We start from the raw sequence: 25,700 nt of genomic DNA, 5'->3' as shown, positions 1-25,700 counted from the left end.
TTATTTATAGTTATCTTTTTAGCATGTGTGTTTCTTAAGCTGCCACAAATAGTTCATGGCGGGCGAGGGGGGAATAGTAAATAAAAAATATTCTCAAAACTAGTTCGTGACCTTTAGTAAGTCACTTCACCTCTCTGTGCCTAAATGTCTTGTCTAGAAACTGAGAAGTTGAACAAGACTTTTAAGGATTTTGTCAAGTGTCACGTTCTGGGGCTAAGTTTTCATAAACTGTCTTTGATTTCCTTGTTTACTCATTCCTCTTTTAAAATCTAAATTTTTAATCTAGGCCTTTGCTGAATAGGGGTAGGTAGGTGAGGAAGGAGACAAGGTTTAAATGTCTAGGTTAGTAAATAAGGAAACATGGAATCAAACTGTTTTTAAGAAGAATATTTCATTGATTGTAAAATTTTGAAATATTTTTAGATATATTTCCCTCCTCTTTGCTGCTCTTGCATCCATAGTCTTAGTAGAACTTTTTCAGAAAATACTCTTATGGCAATAAAGTGAAAATGAAGTCGCTCAGTCGTGTCCAACTCTTTGCGACCCCATGGACTGTCGCTTACCAGACTCCTCTGACTGGGATTTTCCAGGCAAGAGTACTGGAATGGATTGCTATTTCCTTCTCCAGGGGATCTTGCCGACGCAGGGATCGAACCTGGGTCTCTCACATTGCAGGCAGATGCTTTACCGTCTGAGCCACCAGAGAAGCCTTATGGCAATAAACTGATAGGTAAATCCCTTTGGACCCTGGCCTTTCAGGTGGCTAAAACCGCTTTGCTTTTATTTGAACTATTTGTTTTTCCAACTCAGATACAAATTAAATTTCGTTTTCTTAAAACTGACTAAAAATACAGAGAACTAGGTTCGGTGTCAGAACCTGGTTTTCCTTTGCCTGCCTTTTCCCCTGGTTCCTGGCCTGTAGACAGCCTCTTTTCATTCCCAATGCCTTAGACGTCAGTGGTACTAACTTGGAAAAAGTGAGGCCCCAAAGACAGTGGGTCTCTGGCCCTAATGGCTGCCCTTTTTTGGGTAGGCCAGATGTTAATGGCACTCCAGTAGTGGAGATAGGAAATCTGATTTCAGCCTTTGGCCTCACCACAGGGTAGATAGTTTATGGAAAGGATAACTTTAATTATATTTTTAAAATTCTTTAAAGAAAAAAAGCAAACTGAAATATACCACCATGCAGAAAAATTCTTAAACTATAAGTGCCTTTATATATCTATATATAAAATATAAATGCTTAGTTTAATGATTATTGTAAAGCAAATAAACACCTATGACAAGAGAGAGCATTAGTAGCCCTTCAGAGCTATTAATTTTATTTTTAAATAAGGACTTTTTCAGTTGATTAAAGAAATAGGCTTGTTCAAATTCACTTGCATATCTTCACCAGCATTATTAATGCTTCTTACTAAATAGGCCTTTCACTGGGCCAAATTAGCAAGGTCTCCCCTACAAGGAAGCAGACTGGGAATCAACCCACAAACCAAAACATCCTGAGAGGAGAAATGACTTTAAGAGGACATTCCTTTCTGTTTGTTTCTCAAGGGCTGCCTTAAGTAATTCTTGCAAAGTGAAATCTCTTTTCTTTGCTTAATGCTACCAATGGATTTCTTAATTTTTTCTTTTTGGTTCTCGTTTTCTACCTCATTGATCATTTTTGGGACTCATGGAAACTGGTTTCTCATTTCCTTCTCTCTTTATTTTAGAGGATGAAAGAAAACTAGTTCCCTATTAGTGAAGTTCTGGTTGCATTCCTTTGTAGACTTTACAGTGTCCAGGGACACAGGGCCATAAAATATGTGTATCCCGTTTTCAAGATACCGTTGTACAAGCTGGTACTGGTGTGAGCTGTCGTGAATTGCTTGGGGCCCTGAACAGTGGTGTTCATTTAACATTTCACCTGACTTCCCCAGATGGTCCTCCACAATCCAGATCATCCTTTCTTTGAATTGTCTCAGACCTCCCAGTGCTACAACATGTTCTTCACCTCTTGGTACTTTGGATGTCTCCATTCTTTGACTTTCTTGTTTTTCAAGTGTTACCTGCAAATAATTGAATGTAAAGGACATTTAAACTTTTAAATGTATTTAATATTAAAAATAGGTAGTAGAATATAGGTAATTCAGTGGTTAAGACTCCATGTTTCCACTGCAGGGGGTGCGGGTTTGATCCTTGGCTGGGGACCTGAGATGCTACAAGCTGTGTGGTGTAGCCAAAATATAAAAAAAAAAAATAGGTAATATATTTCCATGGTTAAAAATTCAGTAAAAGCTATTCAGTAAAGAAGACCTCAGTAAAAAGTGTCCCCTTTATGCCTGTCTCTCATCTGTGCATGTCCTGCCTCCCTGAACAGCCATGTTAGTATCTTCCAGAGTTTCTTTACACAGTATGGTGGTGGTGGTTTAGTCACTAAATCGTGTCCGACTCTTGTGACCCTATGGACTGTATGTAGCCTGCTAGGCTCCTCTGTCCGTGGGATTCTCCAGGCAAGAATCCTGGAATGGGTAGCCATTACCTTCTCCAGGGGATCTTCCTGACCCAGGAATTGAACCCAGGTCTCCTGCATTGCAGGCAGATTCTTTACCAACTGAGCTATGAGGGAAGCTATTTATACAGTATATGTACAAGCAAAAAGAAACAAGTAATTTTAGGAACTTGAACTGACCTGAATGCCTTTGTTCTTGGTTTTCTTTCTGTTATTTTTTAAAGTCAATTAAAGTCTTAATTTTGTTATTTGTTTTCCCTTCTTTCATACTGTGGAATCTTAAGTTTTATCAGGGTAAATTTTCAGTTCATTTCTCCCCTTCCACACTTTCTTTAGTGAATCAAACCAAGGACTTTTTCTCTGTTGCTCAGAGTCTTTCTGTCTTCACTACAAACTATACTCTCCAATTCTTAATAATAACTTGTTGAATTTTTAAAAATTATTTATTTTCTGTATAGTGAGTGGTTAAATGACTCTTGATTTTTTTGTTTTATGAAGTACTATGCAAAGTTAAAAAGAATGAACCATGTTTGCTTATAGCAGTTTGTTGAATTTTAAATGGCCATGTATATTTCTAAGAGCTGTCTTAAATTGACAGCAAGAAAATCTATGGATTAAATTGAAAGAAGGCCTTCAGAGTTAGCTTCTACTCTTTCTCCTGTTCCTTAAAACCAGTGACTGTTACATGTATCCTTTTTGTTCAGTGGATATGCCCTCTTGTAAGAAAGTCCTATAAACAAAAATCCAAATTATAGGATTGATTATGTGCTTTTAAATAGGGCACATTAAATTGTGCATTATTAATTAATATTAATTATTAAATTAAATATTGCATTAAAAAATTACATATGGTTTCCCAAAGTTCAGTTTACCGTCGAGTTTTCATGTCTGTCTTTTCCTGCAAATTGGAGTCAACCTAGAATCATAGAAAATTAGAATATGGTGGCCTTAGACATCATCTAGTTCAGCCTTCTCATTTTGTAAGTTTAATAATGTAAAATAACTTTGTCAAAAGCCAATGCCTCCTGTCAGTTTGTTACAACATGTTTCTAGTTTTCCACTTTTCTAATTTTTTATTAATTGACCTTCTGTCTCAGTTTGTTCAGTTCTTCTAAACTAGGCATGCAAATATGGAGACGGGGGAAAAGAAACAAAACCTGCTTTTTCATTCACATCCCTGATAATTCCTGTGGTGTAATAACCCTTCTTAGCATGGGTCCTAAGAAATGCCATGCTTCTCTGGGAAAGGAAGGTCTTTGTTTTAGCTCCAGTATTTTACCTTCTCAAGTGAAGGAGCTCTAAGTAGTCTGGTAGCCCTGGACAATTTGTTCGGGAGACTTGGGCTCAGTATCAGTACTGCTACCACTGTTCAGCTATACCTGTAATTTAGAGGGAATTTGTTTAACCGGAGCTCCCCTGATGGCTCAGACCACAAAGAATCTGCCTGCAATGCAGGAGATCCAGGTTCAATCCCTGGGTCAGGAAGATCGCCTGGAGAAGGGAATGGCTACCCACTACTGTATTCTTGCCTGGAGAAATCCCTGGACAGAGGAGCCTGGCAGGCTACAGTCCATAGAGTCAGACACGACTGAGCAACTAACACACGACACTTTTACTTAACCTATGTCTTCACATTTTTTTACTTTTAAAGGAAATTGTCTTTCCTTTCAATTATCAATCCCCCAACTTACCAGCAGAATGGTACAGTGAAAAGAGCACCTATTGGGAACATAAAAACCTTCATTTTAGTTCTGCCTTTGCCCCTTGTCTGCCCTTGGTCAAATCACTTAAATTCTCTGGGCTTCAATTTCCTTATCTATAGTATCTGCAAGGCAAGGGTTGGGCTTAGATCTAGTTGTATTTTACATGTATGCCTATCACATATGTTTTAGCTGTGGCAAGCTATTCTGCTTCCCTAGTGTCCCCCTGCCTCCTCTTCATTTCCTCCTCTTGGAACATACTCTGTCCTTTAACTTCACCTGGTGACACTCTCCCAATTCATCCAGGCCTAGCCCTGAGGCCTCTTCTTTACAGCCTAACTTGATTCTTCACGTTGGAACTGATTTCTCCTCCTGAATTTCTTTAACACATTAAGATCTCAGTTGTACCTTTGATAAGAAATAGTTTTTAGGTTTAACCTCCAGTACTTTGGCCACCTGATGCAAAGAGCCAACTCGCTGAAAAAGACCCTGATGCTGGGAAAGATCGAGGGCAGGAGGCGAAAGGGATAACAGAGGATGAGATGGTTGGATGATATCACTGGCTCAATGGATGTGAGTTTGAGCAAACTCTGGGAGATAGTGAAGGACAGGGAAGCCTGGTGTGCTGTAGTCCGTGGAGTCTCAAAGAGTCAGACATGACTGGGTGACTGAACAACAACCGGTTAGGTATGGCAGGGCCCCCTGTTCCCAGCGGTGTTGGCAGTTTTCTCCTTACCTCACTGGTATTAGTGCCATCAGCTTCCTTAAATGAAGAACTGCTAAGGCTGTCTCACACACCCAGACCCATGAGCTCCTGGCAGAAAATCCTTGCTGAATCTAGTTTCACACACTTTCAAGAGGTGTGCAGAGCAGAGACAGTTAAAGGAGGGTATGTTCATTAGGTGTGATTTGAAATATTGCTAATACAGTACTACATTGCCTGTTTTTGCATAATAAGCCTAGATGCTGCTTTCTGTTTTAAATGAAAATTAGATGTTTTAAAACTTTGTTTTAAAAAACTGTTTTGCAACAATATAAAAAACCAAAATGTTTCCATTGTTTTATTCACCAAATCAAATTGAGTCAAGTCCTGTGAGCCAGTGGCTGGAAGATCTTTATAAGGGTGATGGGTTAATAACATTCATATACAGGGTTCTTTTCTATTCCCTGAGTATCATTATCTAGATGGAAAGGAACTTGAACATTCTTAAATCACATTCCTCTTTTATAGCTTTAGTGATAGACCAGAAGTTGGGAAACCTTGTTTCTAAGCTCATTTCCACCTGATTCTGGAGAATCTCCGGCCTGTCACTTAACCATTCAGCGTCTCAGCTTCCCTAATCTGGAAAATTAAAATTATGCTAATAACTAAGCTCCCAGGTATCCTACAGTGCTGTTGTGAAGAATATTTCTTGCCTACCCAATATGAAACAAAACAGCCTATTGTACCAGCCCTGCTTCATTTTTCTCCATTAGCATATGATATATTTGTTTGTTTGTTCATGTCCTTGAATGCTCATTAGCCAGAGCAGTGTGTCCATGCCCTGTAGTAAGTGTTCAACCCATATCTGTTAAAAGAATGAGTTAGTCTTATGAGATAATGCATATGAAAACACAATGTACTTTTCTAAGTGCTTTGAACATGAAAGGGTACATCATGGGTTTTTTTTCCCCAAATGAAAAGTTTTCCCATCTACCAAACTAAATGGAACTCTCGGGGGGAAAAGACTGATTACCAGTGTATCTTTCCTTTAGGGGCTGAGCAAGTAGATCAGGAAATAGGTTTCCTGATATTTTAGAGATTTTGGAAGGCTAAACTACTGTTAAGTGCCACCAGTCTGATCTCTCCTCTTGTAGAACCTTAGAATTAGGAGAGCCTTAGGAGCGATGTGCCACCAGTCTGATCTCTCCTCTTGTAGAACCTTAGAATTAGGAGAGCCTTAGGAGCGATGTCATAAAAGACCATTGAGTGATAGCCTCTACCTAGTGCTGTTCTTGATTTATTGGTCTCAAGTCTTTATTATACAAAGGATATAATTTCCTGAATATTCTAAGTTGTTCTGTCATGTCTTCTTTTATTGTTTTGCTGTTTTCTTGGCTGTGGGAGTTGTGTTACCCTCCCAGTATTAACTGACCATAACAGAAATGAGAGAAGCTGACATGGAATATATATTAGTTTGGGTTGTCTCATATAAAATATGATCTGTTTATTCAATCAGTACTTCTTGAGTACTTCCTCTGTGTGAGGCCTTGGGGGTATTGGGTTCGCTTGTGGGAAATAAAGATTAATAAAGTCAGTTTTTTACCCTTATGTAGCTTATAACATAATAGTGTGTAGTGTGATATCACTTTTGATAGGGGGCCTCAGAACAGGCCTTATTTACTTCATAGTAGGAATAATGTTTGGATTAGGGTTTGGATTTTAGAAATGAGGGATAGACTGTAACATTATAGGCAAGAGAAGAATATGAACAAAGACTTAGAAACCAGGGCATAGGACAGTGTAAGAGAAAGCTGAATCGTCTCATTTGATTGGAATTTGGAGAGTGGGCAATGATTCTGGGAAGGGAGTGCTGGAGCCAAGTCATGGAGAGGTTGTAATGTTAGACAGAGAGGTGAATGTGACAGTGATGTAAGGTATGGACCAGAGGGAAAGAGAACTTGGACAGAACGGTCAGCTATGAAGTAGTGATAGTGAGGGTCTAAACTGTAGTGGTGGAAGTGAAAAGTGAGGGGACTCGGTGACATCAAAAGTGAGTATAAGTTGATAGGAGTTTGTGATTAATTGTAGAGGCTTAAAGACATTCAGTCCTTTATCTGACAGTTTGATAAATTGTTTTGAGCAATTTCTACACACCTAGGTTCTGTTCCATGCCCTTGGGAACAAAGCAGGCAAGTTCTATATACTATGCTTGGAAGTTAGTTTTTGTTGGGGAGACAGATAATAAACTATTAAAGAAATAAAAATTATTGCAGGTAGTGATAGGTACATTAATAAAGTTAATAGAGTCCAGGTACTTTAAAGATTGTGGTACTCTAACCTTGGTACAGAGACCTAAACTAGAATCCAAAAGAATCAAGGGCTACAATGCTGTCTTAAATAGACTTTTAGCAAGTACTAAATTATAATCTTTGAAAGGACCCATACCATCTGAGCCACCAGGGAAGTCAAATTATAACCTTTGAAAGGACCCATACCGCAGATATTCTGAGTTGTGTAAAAGCCAGTATTGTTACTCTGTTGAGTTTGCTAGTTTCAGGTTTTTATATAGGTAGGAGTTCAGTAGGTTTCAGCATTCATGTGAGCTATAGGGGCACATATGGATAAACCTAGCATTTTCCCCAGAAAAGAACCTCAGGTCTTCTCTAGACCTTGTACAAGATCTGAGTTGCAAATCCAAAGTTCTGAGCCACATTGTGGTGTAACAGCTTTTACCTGAATTCTTGGATGTGTATTATTTTTATTAGCAAATCACCTGAACCGTAATCAAGGAGAGTAAGACTGTGACATCATTATACAGAGGGATGCTTCTCTTACTGATTGATTCCAAATTCACCTGAGCCATAAATTCTTTACGTATAACTCTATTTGACAGAATTCAAGATTAAGATTTCCCCATGAAAGGAAATTTTTGTCAACTCTGATTCTAGCAGCATGTTTGATACCTGCTCTGAAGAAGCAGTCATATTCCAGACACTGTGAGTCTACAAACTTTGGCCTGTGGAATTAAGTTTGAATAAAAGAGTTCCCCAATTTCAGAGGATAAAGTACCCAACCCATCTACTTCTCAAGGTCAGTGCTTCTCCTTGTGACTTTGATCCTGCCTTTCAACCTTCTCTAGCACTTGACTCTCTCAGTTATCCCCTCTCTTTTCTGTACTTTCAGTCTTTCCCTTTCAGAGTGGTTCTTCCCCTCAGCCTATAAACATACTCAAAGCCTTCCCATCTTCATCAACCCACGTTTGACCCCATACCCCCAGGAGGCGTCATCTCTCTTTCCATGCCACTGAAGCTTTTAAAGAGTAGCCTTTGACTTGCCCTCACCACCCGCGCATCTCCCACCCACTCCTCCATCCTTGCAGCCTGGCTTTCATCCTCCCCTCTTGACCACATTCTCAGTATAAGATCCTCCATGATCTCAAATTGCCAAGTCTAATGGACATTTTTTTCAGTTCTTATCTCACTGATCCTTTTTGCTGTATTTGGCACTATTTATGACTCCCTGATTCTTGCAGCTCCTTACTTCCTTGGCCTAATTCACCTGACATCTTGGACTATTCTTTCCCTTCTTTCTCCTTCATTTCTTCCACCTTTCCCTTAAGCGTTGACATTCCCGTGGGTTCAGTCCTTGGCCCGTGTTCCTCTCACTTGGCACACTCTTCCTGACTGATCTCATCCATTCTCTCACTACTCTTGAGTCTGTATCTCCAGCCTAGAACACTCCTTAAATATTCAGTGTCTTGCCAGGCATCTCTATCTGGACTTCCCGTAGGCAACTCAGTGTATTCAAAATTGAACTAATTTTTTCCCCTCAAACCTACTTATCTTATTTCATCTGCTGTTTTAGTTGATGATACCACACAAATTCTAGGTATTATTAATGCCTCTCCAATTTTCTGTATTCCTGAGGATCACCAATATTAGGGAACTGTCAGTAGAATGTTGCACATTTTTACAAGTGAGAAAAAATTTTGGCTCAGAAACGTTAATTTACTGCTGAAATTCCCTCACCTAGTGTGTGGAAGAGGCAGGTTTCAGTTCCTGGGATCTGTGAATTTAATACCCGTCTTTCTACCATGCCATGCTGTCTCCAGAGAGTGTATTGCAAGTTTTGTTTTCTACTGTCATTTTTAGATCATTTCTGTCATTTTGCACTGCCTCAATATGAGGCCCTGCCTATGAGGCCTTGCACTGCCTCAGTCTAAGATATAGAAAACATAAGAAAACTTTTCAAACTAAAATTAATGAATTTTTATGAGTGGATGAGCTACAGAGTGGAAAAGGTCAATTAGGCACCTTGCGTAAAGTTGGATATAGTAATAAGTTAGTTGATTTTAGCTACATAACTTCCTCATGACTAAGAGGTTCATTCATACAGTCAGCAAATATGTATGAACAGTCTACCTTGTCCCAGACAGGTATTATATGACATCTTCTGCTTGCTAAGCTAAGAAAGTCACAGTTGTTGTTCTTGTTTAGTTGCTCAGTTGTGTCTGACTCTTTGTGACCTCATGGAATGCAGTACACCAGGCTTCCCTGTGCTTCACCATCTCCCGGAGCTTGCTCAAACTCATGTCCATTGAGTCACTGATGCCCTCCAACCATCTCGTCCTCTGTCATCCCCTTCTTCTCCCACCTTCAATCTTTCCCAGCATCAGTCTTTTCTGATGAGTTGGCTCTTTGCATCAGGTGGCCAAAGTATTGGAGCTTTAGCTTTAGCATCAGTCCTTCTAATGAATATTCAGGATCGATTTCCTTTAGGATTGACTGGTTTGATCTCCTTGCAGTCCAAGGGACTCTCAAGAGTCTTCTCTGATACCACAGCTAAAAAGCATCAATTCTTTTGCACTCAGCCTTCTTTATGGTTCAACTGTCACATCCATACATGACTACTGGAAAAACTATAGCTTTAACTAGAAGGACCTTTGTCAGCTAAGTAATATTTCTGCTTTTTAATATGCTGTCTAGGTTTGTTATAGCTTTTCTTCAAAGGAGCAAGCATCTTTTAATTTCATGTCTGCAGTCACCATCTGCAGTGATTTTGAAGCCCAAGAAAATAAAGTCTCACTGTTTCCATTGTTTCCCCATCTATTTGCCATGAAGTGATGCAACCAGATGGCATGATCTTTGTTTTTTAAATGTTGAGTTTTAAGCCAGCTTTTTCGCTCTCTTCTTTCACCTTCATCAAGAGGCATTTTATGTTCCTCTTCGCTGTCTGCTGTAAGGGTGGTATCATCTGCATATCTGAGGTTGTTGATATTTCTCCCAGTAATCTTGATTCCAGTTTGTGATTCGGCCTGGCATTTCACATGATGTACTCTGCTTAGAAGTTAAATAAGCAGGGTGACAATCTACAGCCTTGACGTACTCCTTTCCCAGTTTGGAACCAGTCTGTTGTTCCATGTTTGGTTCTAACTGTTGCTTCTTGACCTGCATACAGATTTCTCAGGAGGCAGGTGGTCTGGTATTCCCATCTCTTTAAGAATTTTCCACAGTTTGTTGTGATCCACACAGTCAAAGGCTTTAGTGCAGTCAATGAAACAGAAGTAGATGTTTTCCTGGAACTCTCTTGCTTTTTCTACGATCCAGCAGATGTTGGCAATTTGATCTCTCGTTCCTCTGCCTTTTCTAAATCCAGCTTGAACATCTAGAAGTTCTTGGTTCACGTACTGTTGAAGCCTGGCTTGGAGAATTTTGAGCATTACTATGCTGGCGTGTGAAATGAGTGCAGTTGTGCATAGTTTGAACATTCTTTGGCATTGCCTTTCTTTCGGATTGGAATGAAAACTGACTTTTTCCAGTCCTGTGACCACTGCTGAGTTTTCCGTATTTGCTGGCATACTGAGTGCAGCACTTTAACAGCCTGTAAGGATCTCGGGGTCCAATGAGGGAGATCAGTGTGTAAACAAAATGACAATACTATATGAAGTGCTATAACAGAAGTAAGTACAAAGTGTAGTGGGAACACACCGGCAGGAAGGGTAATTCTGTGTGAGAAAGTTGAATGTTGAAAAGGTGATATTTGAACTGTACCTTGAAGTATTAAAGTATGTTTAATAAACATTTCACTTGTTGGAGAAGAGAAGAAAGAGTAGTTTGGGTCGAAAGAACAGTACATGAAAAGACAGAGAGGCGTGAACAACATTAAAGTGTTTAGAGCCATGAGTTCACTGTGACTGGAGCATGGGGTGTGGTCTGGTGAGACGAGATAAAGGAGAGGGGCAGGTTGCACCCCACTGTGTACATACTCAGCAGTTTTTATTTTCTCCTGCTGCTGGAGTTCTCAGTGTGAAATAACCTCTGGGGCCCGTTTTGAACCAGTACAGTGTCCTGTGACTTTGGCCCTAGTGACTGTAGACTCTTGGTCCAGCTTATGCACTAGGGTCCTACTGGCTTGTGCCACGTGTGTGAATACTGAATAAGTTGAATATTAGCCCTGAGAGTCTCCTCCTGCCACCCTGCCAAGGACCAGAGGGAGCAGCAATGGTCTGTATGACAGCAGCAGTACCATCGTAATTCCATTTGTTTGGAGTCCTTATTCTGGGGTAGGCACTGTAGTCAGGACTTTTTGTGAATTTTCATTTAACCCTTATAATCTGATAAAATAGGTACTGTCAGTCATTATCTGTATTTCATCCATAAGAACATGGAGCCATGGCAACCTGAGTTAGTTGCCTAAAATCATAACAACTAATAAGTAACAGCTGGATCTTAAATCCAGGTGGCCTCAATGCTTCCAAACCATTCTACTCTGCTGCTTTCTAAGAGAGAGGAAAGTGAGAAGAAATTCTAGGGTACGAGCACAGTGCAATGAAGAGAGGCATTAGTATGCTTTCCATACTAAATCCACCTTCCTCTTTGCTCTAGAGCAGGTGCAGGCTGGGGACCCCACGAGTGAAAGGGAGAAGGAGATCAATGGCAAATTTGATTGAAGAATGGTGAGGAAGGGAGGCCAGGTAGGAGGGTCAGTGCGCCCTGCCTCAGGGAGCAGGAGCATGCTGGCTTAGCGCTGAAGCAGCTGCTGGTCTGCCAGTATGTCTTCCTGTGATCAGGATGTAGGCAGGAATCGGTGTCACCTGCTCCAGATGTGGGTTGGAGGACATGGGGGTCACAAGGTCAAAGCAAATGAGAAAGTATATGCAGAACCATTGGGAACCAGCAAAGCCACAGAGAGACGGGATGCTGGCATCATCTTCATCAAGCTTGACTTGGGAAAATACCATACACAGCTGCTATGATGTCTCTGGCATATGCAGGGGGCTTTCTTTTTTGTCAGAATTAAAAGTATTTAGTAAAAATGATTTCTTCATTGGTCTGAGGTTTGGATCAGATGACTCAGCTTGAGCAGAGCACACTGTGTTTGATTGCTTTCTCTTCTTTTTTTTATTTTTAATTTTTGTAAAATTTATTTTTGGCTATGCTGGGTCTTTGTTGTTGCATGCAGGCTTTCTCAAGTTGCAGAGCAAGGGCTTCTCATTGCGGTGGCTTCTCTTGTTTCGGAGCATGGCTTCTAGGCACATGAGCTCAGTAGTTTTGGCTCACGGGCTTAGCTGCTGCGCAGCGTGTGGGATCTTCCCAGACCAGGGATCAAACTGGTGTCTCTTGCATTGGCAGGTGGGTTCTTAACCACTGGACCACCAGGAAAATCCTTGTGCTTGCTTTCTTGTCTATAAAGTGAGGAGTTAGAGTTGATAAGTAGTTTTGAAGTTTTTAAAAAATTGCAGTATGATGTGATAATTAAGAGAATAGGCTTTGGCGTTAGATTGCCTTGGTTCAGTTCTAAGTTTCACCACTAAATAACAGTGGTCTTGGGCAAGTTGGAGAAGGAAATGGCAACCCACTCCAGTATTCTTGCCCTGGAGAATCCCATGGACAGTGGAACCTGGTGGGCTACAGTCCATGGGGTCACAAAGAGTCGGACACGACTGAGTGACCTCACTTTCACTTTGGGCAAGCTGACCTTTTCGTTGCAGTTTCATTATTAATAAAATATACCTTCTTTATCAAGTGGTTGTTGTGAGACAGGTATTGTAAAAGGCATCTCAGTAGGGTTCCTTCTGCATAGTAAATGCTTAATACATGCTAAATGTTATTTCTTCAAATAGACTCACAGGTGCAGTTATTAATAAGTAAGGGAAGTAAAATTATAAACATGGGATTTAAAGGCCTCTCGCTCTGTTCTCAGTATAGTGAAATAGAGCCTTGGAAGAGGAGGGCTACAAATATTCACGTGGCTCAAACAGAAGTATAAGCCTAAAGGAAAAAAAATGGCCTGTGCCCTAGTGTCCTGCTTTTCGGTTCAGTATTTCTCAGCTGGGTGTCAGGGCTCAGGTCCTCTGTAAATTCAGGCCAGTTGTGCCTTTACTGGAGGCTTTCCTAGGGCACGTTGGGAGTATAATTGTCATTTTCCTTGAGGGACCCACTGAGCAGACTAGCATTAAGAAAGGCATCAGGAGAGTTCCCTGGTGGCCTAGTGGTTAGGATTGGGCACTTTAACTGCAGAAGCCTGGGTTCAGTCACTGGTTGAGCAACTTAGATTCTGCAAGCCATGAGATGCAGCCCACCCTCCCCCCCACCCTAAAAACTACAGTGTATAATTTGGGACTTCCTGGCAGTCCACTGGTTATAACTCCATGCTTCCACTGCAGGGGGCATGGGTGCGATTCCTGGTTGGGGAACTAGATCACATAGGCCATGTGGTGTGGCCAAAGAAGATTTCCAAAATATAATAAATATATAAGTAAATAAAAGACATCAGAACTCCCTGTAACATGGTATAGTCATTTTGACAGTACAGGTCATTTATGTCTGAACAGCTTCCTAGTCTGAGGTAGAATCTGTTTCAGTTCAGTTCAATCTCTCAGTTATGTCTGACTCTTTGCAACCCCATGAACCACAGCACGCCAGGCCTCCCTGTCTATCACCAACTCCCAAAGTCCACCCAAACCCATGTCCATTGTGTCGGTGATGCCATCCAGCCATCTCATCCTGCGTCGTCCCCTTCTCCTCCTGTCTTCAATCCCTCCCAGCATCAGGGTCTTTTCCAATGAGTCAGCTCTTCGCATCAGGTGGCCGAAGTATTAGAGTTTCAGCTTCAACATCAGTCCTTCCAGTCAATACCCAGGACTGATCTCCTTTCATGCTTTTCTTTATTAAAACAGGGAAATTTTGAAAGGACGTTTGTTTGTTGCCTGCTATATGGCTGTGTAATTACTCAGAAGTGAATGCCAAATAGCTGTTGATTAGTGGACAATTGGCTACTACTGCTCACTACTGCTCTTACCACTGTTAGAGCTGTTTTTCCAATCAGCTGTATTTGTATTATTGGTAGAAGAGTACCTCTCTGTGCGTGTACACTCTGAAACCATTAGGCAGAGAGGATTTGCCATTAGAAGTTACCAGAATAAAAAATTTATACTTAGGCAGGAAAGAACTAACAACTACTAAAAGTTTAATCAGCTAGTTACCTGGTTCAGAAAAGGTACATAGATGTGGGAGAATAAGGTGTATATATGTATTAGGTTAGCAGGCAAGAATTTAAGGCTAGAGAAGTCATTTAAAGATGAGAGGATTAGGCAGCTCCAGAAGTCGAAACAGTTAGGATCTAGGGTCCAAACTCTGGGAGACGGTCATAAAGCAGTGTGGATAACAGTTATAGCAGATGGAGCCAAAGGGTATTGATTCCCACCTCCCCCTTTGTAGATTAGCTCAATCCCTGAACCCCTAGGTGTTCATTAGACCCAGAAGGCCCTCAGGTGCCTGCAGGTCCCCTTTGCCCTGGTGGAAATGATGACTTCTCAGGGGAGGAAGAAATCTGGCTGGGTGGAGAACTGCTGTCCTGGGCCTTGTGACCCACAGCAAACCTGGGACCGGGTGATAAACCTCTAGGAAGCTTTCTGTTTGTGATGTACTAAACCCATACACTGAGTTCTCTGTAATGTCCTTCCCAATTCGTGCACCCTTTCTTATTTAATGTGTACATTGTGAATGGCTAAAAAATTTAACCTAGTCACAGGGTGAGGGTGGGGGCTGCTCATGAGTTGGCTACATGCAGTACTTTAGTAACTGTGTGCATTTATTGCATTGTGTTTGCCATGTGCTAGGATTTGTTTGGCATGAATATGAACAAGCTCGTACTTGGCCTTGCACAATATCGCTGCTCCTTATGTAGACCCTGAAGGGAGTGCCTCTTACCTGGTGTTAGCAGTGGCAAAGCTCCTCCAGCGTGTGCTTCAAGCCCCACATAGCTAGTTAGAAATGAAAAGCCTGTGCTTTTCAGAAGCCTCATGTTATGCCGGCATGACACATTTATTAATAGTCCATGCCATAACTCGTTAAGAGCCGTTCCACCACTGCTAATGGGCCTTGTACTCACACACATTCAGTGGCTGTTGTTATAAACTGATATTTTCCCCTGGGCCATAAACCACAATTCAATATCAATTTCCCTTTTAACTCATTTACTTCACAAAGATCTAATTTAAGACAGATTGGGTAAAATATTATTGGACTTCATGGGTACCAAGTGACTGTTGCTTAAATAATATCCTCGTAAGAATCCAAAGCTAGCTGTCCTTTCACACTCCTCCTAGGCTTTAAAGGGTCTGGTGTTGGGGTATAGGATTGAACAAAGGGTGACTCCCCTTTTCTGGATTCTTATCAGCAGTTTAACAATGATTCAGTTCAGTTCAGTCACTCAGTCGTGTCCGGCTCTTTTCGACCCCATGGACTGCAGCACACCAGGCCTCCCTGTCCTTCACCAACTCCCGGAGTTTACTCAAACTCATGTCCATTGAGTCGGTGATGCCATCCAACCATCTCATTCTCTGTCATCCCCTACTGAGATTTAAATCAACTATGCATATAACTTTAAAATGCTTTTGTGTATATATATATATTTTTTAAATTCAGCCCATCACCAATCCTCCTTATTTATTCTCTTTTGCATAGTCACTGTTCTGCTCAGAAAAGGTGATAAAAGTAGAGGATCTAGAGTGGGAAAAAGCAGCCCGTGGTACAATACTGCCTTGGGACTGCCCCATGCTGCCCACTTCTCACATAAGTACAATTGTCAGGATAGTATTGAGCACTGTTGACCCCAGCCTTGACAGTTTCACTCAAAAGAGCAAAATAACTAACTCAGGAGAGTTCCACCAAGATGAAATATAAGGGAAAGAATAGAATAGTAGGCTTTCTCCTCAAAACTATGGTTTGCCCTTTGTTGCACTTGATCTTGGAAGTAAAAATCGCTCAGTCATGTCTGACTCTTTGTGATCTCATGGACTATATAGTCCCTGGAGTTCTCCAGGCCAGAATAATGGAGTGGGTAGCCTTTCCCTTCTGCAGGGGATCTTCCCAACCCAGGGATCGAACCTAGGGGTCTCCCTCATTGCAGGCAGATGCTTTATCAGCTGAGCCACAACGGAATCCCGGGAATACTGGAGTGGGTACCCTGTCCCTTCTCCAGGGGATCTTCCCAACCCAGGCATGGAACCAGGGTCTCCTGCATTGCAGGCAGATTCTTTACCAACTGAGCTACTAGGGAAGCCCTTTTACAATATTGGATGCATCTATATATTTTCTAAATCATAAGCTCATAGATGTCAGAGCTGGAAAGGACCTGGGCACACCCATCAGACAGCCCCCTCTCTTAAGTTAGAGATGAGGAAAATGAGATCCAGAGAGTGAGGGGCTCCCCCAAGTCGTACTGCCAGGTAGAGATAGGTGAAGAAGGACAGCCTATGTGTTTTAATACCTGAGAGATGATGTGGCACTTCTCAAATCCTGGTGAGCACAGGTTCCTCTGCAGCTTGTTTATCAGAATCTCTGAGGTGAGACTTGTGAATCTGTGGGGTGTTTTTTTTTTTTTAAAGATGATCAGATTATTCTTAAGCAACCAGTCTGTCTTATGTCAGAGCTGTTATTCATACAAAACAGGGATTTACCAGCCTTGACCCCTGGCCCAGATCAGCTCTGCCGTTTACTTTTGTATGGCCCATGAGTTAAGATGGGTTTTCACAGGACTTCCAGAGTGGTCCAGTGGTTAGGAGGTTAGTACTCTAGACTTCCACCGCAGGAGGAACAGGTTCAATCCCTGATTGGGGAACTAAGATCCCACAAGAAGCATGGCACAGCCAAAAAATAACAGAGAAGGCTTTTCACATTTTTAAGTGATTGTGCTTAGTCTGTGCTTAGTCTGTCAGTTGTGTCCTACTCTTTGTGACCCCAGGGACTATAGCCTGTCAGGCTCCTCTGTCCACGGGGACTCTCTAGGCATGAATAGTGGAGTGGATTGCCATTCCCTTCTCCAGGGGATCGTCCCAACCCAGGGATCGAACCCATGTCTCCCACATTGCAGGCAGATTATTTACCATCTGAGCCACCAGGGAAACCCTTTAAGTAATTGGGGAAAAGTGTAAAAAAAAAAAAAAATTAATATTCTGTGACGTATGAAAATTTTAGGAAATTAAAATTGCCTTGTCCGTAAATAAAGTTTTATTGAAGCATAGTCCCTCTTATTTGTTTACATATTGTCTATAGTTATTTTTGCAACTGCAGTGGCAGAGTTGAGTTGTTGCATCAGGGACTGTATGGTCCATAGAGCCTGTAATATTTGCTATCTGACCCTTTACAAAAAAGATTTGCTAACCCCTGATATATATTATTCTCTCAGATAAGCACTGCAAGTCCCAGTGTAAGAGGAGATTCTTAAGCTTTGAGACCTTGTGTTGGTCCAGACACCGTCTTGCCTTTTGCAAAAGATGATGTTTGAAAAACTGCATATAAGTTAAGCATGTGTAAATCTAATTATTTAACAATAAAGTATGCGTCATTTACTACTTTAAAGTATGGAGGATTCACCTTCATTTCTGGACTTTTAGTGTAAACTAGAGGTTTATTTCTCTTTGAGCCAAAAAAAAGATCTCCTGTTTTTATACTTGATAAAGATAGAGGATATAGATACTTAGAAAGGAGTGATGGTTAAACTATTCTATATGCAGTATTCAGTATCCAAATTAATTATGAAATTTCTACTTCACACATAAAATGTCCGTAAGGAAACCTTTATTCCGACAAAACCATCTTTTTAAAATTCACTGTAGAGACCTAGTTTCCCTCAGGATCATCAGCATCATTCTTGCTAACGTATCACTGTACTCATTCAGAATCCTAGCTACCTCCTGGTTTTTCTTCAACCAAGGCCTGACAACGTCAGTTTCCTAATGCCTTCCGTTTCTTTTCCCTTACCTCAGCCATGCAAGCATTTGTTCAGTCCTCAAGTAGCATTTACTGAGCACCTGCTCTGCGCTGCCATGCAGGCTCTGATCCTGAGATAGGAAATACCCTCAGCGGTTCCTCTAGACCTGTCTTTCCATCATGGCCAGGCTAAAAGATGAGAAATCGGGGAGGTGCAGAGTTTGTTACTTTAAAAAACTCTGATGCCTGTCTTCTTCTAAGGCAGGTAGGAGGTTTTGTACAGGCCCGGCCTGGTGGTTTTAGATCCTGGGACGTGGGCCAGCACTTCTTTCGTTGTTGCTGAGGCTTTCATGCAGTGAACCTCAGGGGCTCAGGTTTCTCATCCACCAGAGACTCTGTGCCCCACACCAGGTTCATTCCCTGTCGCACTGTCACTGAATTACTTCTCCATCTGGCAAACAGAAGCTGTACAGAGACTCCAAACTTGGCATCATATGTTGCTCCTTGCAGCCTAACCTTTGATAGGTGGTGTCCCTCTCCTGAGATTTTGTGAAATGCACAGGGGATAATAATCCCTCCTTCACACATACTTCATGGGAATATAATGAGGTTGAATGAGGAGGTTATTTAAAAGGCTTGACATTTTCTTGGAGGGGGTTGCTATAGAAACGCAGAGGAATACAAGTACTTCAGAGAAGAGATTTCAGGAAAGTCCAGGGCTCTTTAGTTTTTATTTTTTTGAATTATGAAGTATGATAACACATTTACAGGAGACTTGGGATATACAGAACAAAGTTACACATAATTCCACTATATATTACATTATTTTTTAAGTAGGTAAACTAAGATTTTAGGTTGGAGTTTCAATATCAAACTCTCAAAAATTAATAGAATGGATATACAGAGAAGTAGAAAGATATAGTAGACCGGAAAAGCACTGTGAATCAATTAAACATAATTAAGATTTATACAATTTTCACTCAACAGTAGGATACAAATTCTATTCAAGCAAACTAGGAGACACTGGAATATATTCAGGGACATAAAATAAGGTGCAGAAATTCAGGGTCTAAAGGTATTGAAATCATATAGAGTCTGTTCTCTTATCATTGTAGAATTATGATAGAAATCAATATCAAAAGAAATTTGAAAATAATCCACATATTTTCAAGTGCAGTGTGACATTTACCAAAAGAGATCTTCAACTTAGCCATCATAAGTCTCAATAAAACTGACTGAAAAAAACACAGAGTGATTGCAGAGAAGGAAGCATTTAAATGAGAAATTAGTATCAAAATGAGAAATTAATATTAAAGATACTTTAAACAAAATCCCATGTATTTGGAAATTAAATATCCACTTTTAAATGATGGTGTATCTAAGAAGCCATAATAAGGAAAATTAGGGAGAAAAATTGTAATAGAATAAAAATGAAAAGAGAATTTACCAGAATTTGTTGTATGCTGCTGAAGCTGCTTAATGCAATTAAATACAATGTGGAGAAGTAATAGGTATGAAAACAAATAACGGACACTAGCATAAAATTTTGTGGAATTTGAGCAAAATTTGTACTGTTGTTAATAATGCTATATCACTTGTTAACTTCCTGTGTGTGTTTACAGTATAATATTTCTTTATATTCTCAGAATTGGATTAGAAGTTTCAAGCAGGGCTCTTTGTACCTCCGAGAGGCCAAAATATGGAAGAGCCAGACTCGGCCCTGGACCTCTCTCAGCCTGACCCCAAGCCTACTACTTCCTCTTGCTCTTAGGATTAGTTTTCCCTGCAGTTATCACCACCACTGCCTGCCCCCTCACCCCCACCCGCTGCCTGGGGCCAGTAGCTTCTAGTACAGGAAGAATATGATCTCAGTGCAGTCTCTGCACTGGGGCTGCTTCATCGAGCATTTCCAGAACGCACATGGCTCAACACCAGCACCGCTTTTCGTGGAGAAAATGGTGGGACTCTGCCAGGAACGGAAAGAATAGAAGATGAGAGGACAGGAACTTTTTAAAAATCTGCCAGCCAGTGTGCATTGGGAGTACTTGGATTGAGCATTATATTGAAACTGTGGGAGGAAGTGTGAGGTTGTTTCCTGCTCTCCAAGAGCTTGAAACCTAGTAGAAGTGGAGGCTGGAGGGGAGGGAACAAAAAGAACTTGGAGAATAAGGAAAGACACAAACTCTGAGAGTAACAGGAGTTCAGGAAAGGGGGAGGTCAGAGGAATTGCAAATTTATCATAAAAAAGTGGGACCTTGGGCTTCCCTGGTGGTCTAGTGATTAAGAATCTGCCTGCCAGTGCAAGGGACACGGGTTCCATCCCTGGTCTGGGAAGATGCCACACGCAGCAGAGCAGCTAAGCCTGTGTGCCGAGCACTGAGCCTGCGAGCTGCAACCACTGAAGCCTGTGTGCCGTTGAGTCCATGCTCTGCAGCAAGAGCATGAGAAGCCTGCTCACCGCGACGAAGAGTAGCCCCTGCCTGCCACACCTGGAGAGCGCCTGTGTGCAGCGAAGAAGACCCAGTGCAGCCAAAAAGAAACAAACCAACAAGTCTTTTTTTTTTTTTTAAAGTGGGACCTCAGTACCAAATTCAAAGTAACACTGACCTCTGTGGGAAGGAAGTGGACGAAGCTGGATAGATAGGGCTGCGGGAAGAAACCATATTGATAAGGTGTTATTTCCTAGGCTAACTGATGGATAGAGAGATGTTTGTGGTATCATTCTGTAGACTTTTCAATATGTCTTACGCATCTCGTATGGTTCATTTTTGTGGTATTTTTGTTTTCATTGAGATATAGTTCACATGCTAAAAAATCCACCATTTTAACGTGTACAGTTCATGGGCTTTTTACTCACTAGTTTGTGAAGCCATCATCACTTTCTAACTTCAGAACATTTTCATCACCCTAAAGAGACCCACTGGCTTCCCTGGTGACTCAGTGGTAAAGAACCCACCTGCCAATGCAGGTGACGTGGGTTTGATCCAGAGTCACAGGATCCCCTGCAGAAGGAAATCGCAACCCACTCCAGTATTCTTGCCTGGAGAATCCCATAGACAAGAGGAGCTGGTGGGCTATACAGTCCATAGGGTCACGACATGTCAGACGTGACTTGTCTACTAAACAGCCACAAGAGACCCACTAGCAAGGAGTTCCTAATCCCCTCTCCATCCAACCCTAGGCTAACCAACTTTCTATCAGGATTTGCCTATTCTAGACATTCCATATAAATGGAATCCTACAGTATGTGGCCTTTTGTGTTTAAACTCTTTTCAAGGTTTTTCAAGTTTCACTCATGTTGTAGCATGTATAAATACTTAACTTCTCTTCCTTTCTTTTTTTTCTTTGCCCAGATGTCTTTATTTTTCAAAAAGGTCCTTAACTCTTTCTGAAGTTTCCAATGGGTTAAGAAACACTTTTAGCTGTTGCTATTCTTAATTCTATTATTTGATTTGGAATAAAATTGATTTTTAAAAATTTATCAATAACACCTTACTGTTCACTTTCCAGGTAATAATATGCAGTTGACCCTTGAACGACACAGGCATGAAGGACCCAGTCGAAAATCCACCCATAACAATAGGCAGCCCTCTGCATGTGCGGTGCCCTCACGCCTCGGTCCCTTAGAGCTTGTAGTTGGTTTGTATCTGTGCTTCCGCAGCGGCAGAGTCCACTGTCTGTGGATAATGTAGCACTGCAGGATTTCCTGCTGAAAAAAAGTCCATGTACAGGTGAACCTGCGCCATTCAAGCCCATGTTGTTCAAGAGTCAACTATATATTTTTATTGTAGTAAACTATATATAACACACACTTTACCATTTTAACCTTTCTTAAGGGCACTATTCAATGGTATTAAATATATCCACCATGTTGTACAACCTTCGCCGGCATCCATTTCCACATCTTTTTCATCATCTCAAACAGAAACTTATACCCATTAAAAAATAACTCTCCATTCCTCCTGCCTAAAGCCCCTTATAAACTCTCTTCTGCTTTCTGTCTGTATGTATTTGCTAATTCTAGGTACCTCATATAAGCGAAATCATATAATATTTGTCCTTTTGTGTCTGACTTATTTCACTTAGCCTAATGTCTTCTAGGTTCATCTATGTTTAGCATGTGTCAGAATTTCAACCCTTTTAAGACTGGATACTACCCCATCATATGGATATATACTACATTTTGTTTACGTTTTTGTAAGTTAATGGTTGCTTCCACTATTGCAGTATTTTGATGCTTTTATGAACATCCATGTATTCATTTTTGTGTGAACCTGTTTTCAGTTCTCCTGGGTATCTAGCTAGGAATGGAGTTGCTAGGTCATATGGTATCTCAGTGTTTAACTTTTGCGGAACTGTCAGCTGTTTTCCAAAGTGGCTGAACCATTTTCCATTCCTACCAATAATATGTGAGAGTTCCAGTTTCTTTATATTCTTGCCAACATTTGTTATTTTCCATGTTCTTTTAAAAAATTGTTACCATTCTAATGGGTGTAAAGGGGTATCTCATTGTGGTTTTATTTGCATTTCTCTAATGACTAATAATATTGAGTGTCTTTTCATGTGCTTATTAGCTGTTTGTATATCTGCTTTGTAGAAATGTCTATTCAGATCCTTGCCCATTTTTAACTTGGATTGTTTGTCTCTTTACTGAGGTGTAGGTGTTTTTGTAATCTAGTCTGGCTGCAAAACCCTTATTAGATACACGATTTGCAGATATTTTCACCCATTCTTTCGGTTGTCTTTTCACTTTCTTAATAGTGTATTTGTTGCACAGAAGTTTTCAATTTTGATGAAGTTCAATTTAATCTGTTTTTTCCTTGGTTGCTTTTGCTTTCGGTGTCCCATTTATGACACTGTTACCTAATCCAAAGGTTAAAAGATTTACACCTATGTTTTCTTCACTGAGTTTTATAGTTTCAACCTTTACATTTAGGTTTTTTTTTTTTATCCATTTTGAGTTAATTTTCACATTGGGTGTGAGATAGAGGTTCAGATTTATTCTTTTGCATCTGTTTGTCCCACCACCATTTATTGAAGACTGTTCTTTCCCCTTTGGATTGTCTTGGCACGCTTGTCAAAAAATCAGTTGACTATAGACTATAGTTTATTTCTGAACTCTCAGTTCTATCCTGTTGATGTGTTTGGCTATTTTATGGTATTATGTTAGTACCGGTTTTGATTATTATAGTTTTGTCATAAGTTTAAAAAATGCAGCAGTGTGAGTCCTCAACTTTGTTCTTTTTTTTCAGGATCATAATTTGGTTCCCTTAAATTTCTATACAGATCTTAGGATCATCTTGTTAATTTCTGCCAAAAAAGGAAGTTGAAATTTTGACAGATTGCACTGAACCATAGCAATATTAAGCCTTGCAGTCCGTGAGCATCAGACGTCTTTCCATTTATTTATTTTTTCCCCCGTTTCTTTTACTGATGTTTTATAGTTTTTAGTGTATAGCTCTTATACTTCTTTTGTTAAATTTATTCCTATGTGTTTTATTTTTTTGGATGCTCTTGTAATGGCGTTGTATTCTTAATTTCATTTTCATATTGTTTTCTCCTAGTGTATAGAAATGTAACTGATATTTATATGTTGCTTTTATGTCTTAGAACCTTACTGAACTTGTTAATGAGCTCTGTTTTGTGTTTATGTCTTCCTTAGGGTTTTCCATATAAGAGCTTATTTCATCTGCAATTAGAAATAGTTTTACTTGCTTAATTGCCTTGTCTAGAACATCTAGTACAATGTTGAATGAAAGTGATGAGAGTGGAATCTATGTCTTATTCCTGGTCTTAAGGAGAAAGTTTTTAGTCTTTTAACATTAAATATGATGATAGCTGTGGGTTTTTCATAGATGCCCTTCATCAGGCTAAGGACGTTCTGTTCTATTACTAGTTTGCTGTGTATTTTATTATGAAAGAATTTTGGATTTTGTCAAGTGCTTTTGATGCCTCTTTTGTGATGATCATGCAGTAATTGTCCTTTATTTTATTAATATGTTGTATTACATTGATTGACTTTCATATGTTAAATTATCTTTGTATTTCTGGGATAAATCCCATTTGGTGGTGTGTAATCCCTTTTTTATATGCTGCCAGATACTGTTTGCTGGTATTTTGTTGAGGTTTTTGTGTTTATATTCATAAGGGATATTAGTCTATAGTTTTCTTTTCTTTAAGTGTCTCTGTCTGGTTTTGTATCAAGGCAATACTGGCCTTACAGAATGAGTTGGAAAGTGTGTCCTTTTCTCCTATTTTTTGGAAGAATTTATGAAGGACTGATATTAATTCTTTAAACGTTTGGAGGAACTCATCAGAGAAGCCATCTGGCCCTGGGTTTTTCCTTGTGGGGGTTCATTTTTTTAATGCAAGGTGCAGAAGAGTATTTATAGTACAATTGAGGGGAGGGTAAGGGAGGGAGAGAAGAGTCTTTTTAAAGCAGTATCTGTGTGTTTATATTAATACAGAAAAGTTTTGAAAAGATCCATAAGAAAAGATGATACATAAGCAAAGGTTATCATTGAGTAATGAGATGGAACTTGTCTTCTGTTCCTTTTTTTTATGATTGTGAATATGTACTACTTTAAATTAAAGGACAAAACGAAAGCAAACGCCTACTAAAAGGGCCAGCATTTGACCATGTGCTTTTTCACCTGCACGGTTAGATGCTAGGGCTGAGTACTTGCCACGGGCCTGTGTCCTTAGGACCTCAGTCTAGTAGGCCCTGCATCTCCAGCTCCATAGTTTGCTGTTCTCCCTCTCTTTAAACCTCCAGCAGCACTGAATTACTTATCAATTCCCTGAAAACACCCCCAGTTCTGAGCTACTGTGCCTTTGTAATCCTATGCTAACCCTTCCCCCTTGATCTGCTCAATTAATCTCTCCGAATTGGCACTTATCCTTTAAAACCCCTTCCAAATGTTTAGTAACCTGCCTTTGTGAATACCTCCCACCTCCCAGCTCACTCCCCTCCCTTGAATTGCCCATCCAATGGGAAAGTAAAAATCTCTCTCTTCTGCTGCCTCTCATACATTATGTATATTTTTGTTATTGAATTTTATGTTTATTATTATTAGTTCACATATATGTCGTCCCTAAAAGTACAGTTTTATTCAAGCTCGTATCCAAGAAGCTTAGCACAATGCTTGGCACAAAACAGATGCTCCAAAATATTTGAATAATTCATGCAACAGGAAAAGGCATCTGAGTAGGATGGGCAATGAGAGCCCAGGCCAAAGTTTGAATTCCTATAACCTGTTCTGGTTTGGCACGACAGGAGGATTTATGCTCGGAATGTAGTTGAATGAATTTGGCAAGGCTGATAATGGAGGTTCTTAAAAGCTAAGTAGAGTAGACTTGGTAGGTAAATATCAACAAGATGAATAACTCCTCTCACCTCCTTGAGTCTTTGCTCAAATCTCTCTCCTCAGTAGGCTTACCCTGATCACCTGAGAGGGATGGACCAAGAGCTTGGGGTTGGTAGATGCAAACTATTACATTTAGAATGGATGAACAAGGTCCTAATGTATAGCACAGGGAACAACATCCAATCCCCTGGGATAAACCATAATGGTAAAGAAAGTATATATGTG

At 40.4% G+C, this 25,700-nt stretch overlaps 1 protein-coding gene across 11 annotated transcripts in view; it reads left to right on the top strand.

Annotated features, from left to right (window-relative positions):
* Window positions 1-25,700, top strand: part of SCN8A (sodium voltage-gated channel alpha subunit 8) — a 119,713-nt gene that overhangs the window by 1,617 nt on the left and 92,396 nt on the right. The gene's annotated exons all lie outside the window — the stretch shown is intronic.

The sequence above is a fragment of the Muntiacus reevesi genome, chromosome 4 (assembly GCF_963930625.1).
Source record: "Muntiacus reevesi chromosome 4, mMunRee1.1, whole genome shotgun sequence".
In the NCBI taxonomy this organism is placed as follows: domain Eukaryota; kingdom Metazoa; phylum Chordata; class Mammalia; order Artiodactyla; family Cervidae; genus Muntiacus; species Muntiacus reevesi.
This window is presented reverse-complemented; position numbering and strand designations above follow the sequence as displayed.